This window comes from Vigna radiata, unplaced genomic scaffold, assembly GCF_000741045.1.
Source record: "Vigna radiata var. radiata cultivar VC1973A unplaced genomic scaffold, Vradiata_ver6 scaffold_513, whole genome shotgun sequence".
In the NCBI taxonomy this organism is placed as follows: domain Eukaryota; kingdom Viridiplantae; phylum Streptophyta; class Magnoliopsida; order Fabales; family Fabaceae; genus Vigna; species Vigna radiata.
In genome coordinates, this window is record NW_014542205.1 from 1 (window position 1) to 4068 (window position 4068).

The following is a 4068-nucleotide window of genomic DNA, read 5'->3' on the forward strand; positions in this document are numbered from 1 at the left end:
CAAAAGATTACATTGTTTCCCCCAACAACAAAAGGGTTTAGTTCACCATTGTCATGGTGAATTTAAATGAAAATAATGGAAGAATGGAAAAGCAAACCCTAGATAAGATGAAAAGGAGCCTAAGCATCCAAGAGATCATCTCCAGAGAGTGAAAATTAGGTCTGGCCGCCCTCTTTTGTCAAAAGAATGAGAATGAAATCGTAACAGGGCTATTTATAGCTGAGGATCGTCACAGAAAACAGGGCCAGGCCTAGCGGACAACCGCCCGGTGGCACACTTATGCCGCCCGGCGGTTTGCCCCTAATCGCGCCACCGCCCGGCGGTTTGCCTGTAATCGCAAATCTGCCCAACGCCCACGCCAGGTGCCTTCTCCTCGCCTTGGACCGCCCAACGGTGAATTTTACCGCCGGACGGTTTCTTGACTCTTCTTTTCTTCAATTTTCTTCCTCTATCTTGAGTCTAAGACCTTCATCTTCAACCCCAATCTTCATTTTCATCAAAATCACTACAAAATAATGCAAAACAAGTATAATATCGCTAAAAACAGCTTTTGACTCTCGACTGACTCATTTATTGAGTTTTACTTGATTCTAAGCTTGTTCTAAGTCTTAAAGGGTGTAATTTGGTCTAAATTGACATATGAAAATAACTGTTTTTCAACCGTTATCAGTTGGCTAGTTGAATGACCACACTAGTAGTCTTAAGAGGTCCCAAAGATAGAGAAGTAAACATTGATAAAAGCATTACATTAATGGAAGCCCCTAAATCTAGCATGGCATTGTCAAACTTTGAATTTCCAATAACACAAGGAATAGAAAACATACCTGGATCCTTTCATTTTCGCGATATTTCAATATTCTTCTTAATCAAGCTTGACACATTTCTTCCTAAATTCACAACCTCATTAACGTCTTCTATTTATGCAAATTTCTTTTAAAAACTTGGCGTATTTAGGGATTTGCTTAACAGCATCTAGCAAGGGAATGTTGATCTCCACTTTTTTGAAAATATTCAAGATCTCTTGGTCTAATTCCTCCATTTTTTTTTTCTCGGCTTCAACCGATTGGGGTTATGGAGGTGGTGGAGAATAAGATGAAGAAGAATTTTTAGAAGAAGAAGAGTTAGAGGATACTGACCTGGATTTCTCAGTGGTAGTCTCAGGTGATGGTTCACTTGATCCTCCATTGCCATCAATTTGTGCTTCTTCTTTCTCCTTATCTTCTTCCTCTTGGGCTCCTCCTGGGCCTTCTACTTGCTTACCCGTTCTCAAAGTAAAAGCACTTACATTTTGCGAGTTGATCATTATTTGTGCAGGCAGCTTATTTGACTCCTTAGTCTCTAACTTTTCCACCCTCTGAGTCAAATCTACAATTGATTTCTTGATCTCTGAATTTTGCTCATGCATTATTTTCATGAAATCTTGCAGTGACATTTCAGGCTGAGGTTGATACCTTTGTTGAGGTGGAACATAAGGTTGCCAGTTCTGCTGATACCTATTTGAGGATGAATCATGATAATTCTGGTATGGTCTGTTTCCTCCAAACGTGTTTGCAGCAAAAGCTTGAGATGGGTTTTCTACAGTAGTTTCCATCAAGCTTGGACATTCATCAGTGTAGTGATCAGTTGAAATACAAATTCCACACTTCTTGGCAATTTGTGGAGTGGAGGTTTTAAACAAACTTGCAATCTTGTCGAGCTTGCTTTCTAAATTATTCAATCTTTCATTTAATCCTCCTTCCATCAACTACACCGTTTTCAATTTCATGTACTCCTTTCAACAAAGTTATTGAATTTTCTCTTGTTCCATATTGTTGATTATCTACCGCCTTCCGTTCTATTATATCTATCCCATCTTCTGGTGACCTGTCTAAGAAAGATCCTCCGCTTGCAGCATATTCCCATGACCTATCAGTTGGACTTAAGCCTTCATAAAAGCTTAGAATGAAGTCTTCCATTTTGAGCTGAGGGCATGAAGCACAAAGTTTCTTGAATCTTTCCCAATATTCACTGAGATTCTCCCTATCTCTCTGTCTTATATCTTGAATTTCTCTTCGGATGACAGATAGTCTAGATGCAGGAAAATACTTTTCAAGAAGTAGTCTTTCAATGGTTTCCCAGTTTGTAATCCGTGTAGAGAGATAATACCACCAATCTTAAGCCGCTCATTGAAGAGTAAAAGGAAAAGCTCTCATCTTCAGGCTTTCTATTGTGATCCTGGGAGATCTGAAATTTTCGCACAACATGTGGAATTGTCTCAAGTGTTTGTGTGGATTCTCCCTTGATAACCCATTGAACTTCGGTAAGGCATTTAGTGGGTCAGGTCTCAACTCCTACTCCTCATCAGGGTATTGAATGTTACTTTGGGTAACTGTATTGTGGGAGTTGGCTAACTGTCTAATGGTTCTTTGTGCCATTCTGTTTGGGTTAGGATCAGGTAAGGGAATGGATGGTATGTTTGTGACTGGAGATAATAAAAGTGGTGTGGCTTCAGATGTAGGAAATGTTCCCTCAGTAAAACACACAAGTTTCAAATTTCTCCGCACCTCACGCAAACTCCTTTCAACTTCCGAGTTTATTTTATAGAATTCTCCCGGGTTAGCTCTGGTCATGCACTAAGTAGTCTGCTTCAAACTGTTTCTCTGTTTTTGATTTCTTTATTCCTTTTTTTTTCCTTTGTCCTTGCTTTAGAGAAAGACTTCAAATGAGAGAATAGAGAGATTTGTTTGGGTCCACTCCCAGGAAAGAGAGGTGCATCACAATGGACAACTTAAGTACCAAGTCTTTCCTAGCCAGAGTATATTCAAACTAGCCTCAAGTATTTCTCAAGAGAAATTCTTAATTTAAGCAAGAACAAAGATTTTGCTCACAAAAATAACTAAAAGCTACAAAATAACTCAAACTAAGTTAAATGCATATGCGTTAGAAAAAAAATAAAAACAAATGAAAATTAAAAAAGAATGAAACTCAAAATATTCAAAATACTAACCGTAGCTCCCCAGCAACGGCGCCAATTTTGATAAGTTGTCGTTGAAGCTATCAAATTAATACTACTTTTCAAGGCAACTTCAGTATTGCCTAGTAGTATTCAAGAAAGTAGATAGGGCTAAAGTAAGCCTAAGTCGTCTCCCAACGAACACGGAATTGCTTTCGAATATCTGACTCTTATAAATGCTATGCAATGCTTATGAGTAATGAGTAAAAGTGAAAATGTTTAAAGAATGTTGTAGAACAAAGATGAAACTTAAAAACAATTGTGAAGAAATAGACTATTCCACTCCTTTTCCAAAATAGATTCATCATCGGTTATTCACAGATCATTGTTCAGTTGATTATTGTTTAAGTTTCAAATTAATTAAAGTACATTCTTAATTAATTTGAGGGCGATCATGCAGTTAATCAAAGTAAATTCTCAATCAAATGCAAGATCTTTTTAGATTATTCACAATGAATTCAACCAAAGTACATTCTCAATCAAATTTATTGTGTTTAATCATATCTATTCTTAAATCTCCTAACCAAATTAAAACCTAATCAATCAAAGTAAATTCTCAATTGATTATAGTTCAAATTATTACTACCAACCAAAGTACATTCTCAATTGATAGTAAAAATCATTTAATCATATGAAAGTTCCTAAATTCAATCAAAGTAGATTCTCAATTAAACCTAGAAACCCTAAAACTCATATAATTAATATGCATGTAGATTCAACACATTTTGATGCAAAAATCTTTGTTTCTAATATGATAGAGAGATGAAAGACATAGAGAGAGAACAACTTAAATCAATAATCAAAATAAACAATTGCATTAATTCACTTAACCTCAGAATCCATAATGAAATTACAGCAGAATAGCCCTAGATGCTTAGCTCTCCATGAATGGAGTAGAATACATGATGAAATAAAAGAGATGAGTGGTGGATGATTGAATGAAGCTCCCTTGGGTCTCTATATATAAGCTTGATTGGGCTTGGACTCTGAATATTCAGTTGACAGAATCTTTTATCTCATATCTTCCAAATAACTAAAAGATTTAGATAATTATAACATTATTTGGAAAATATTTT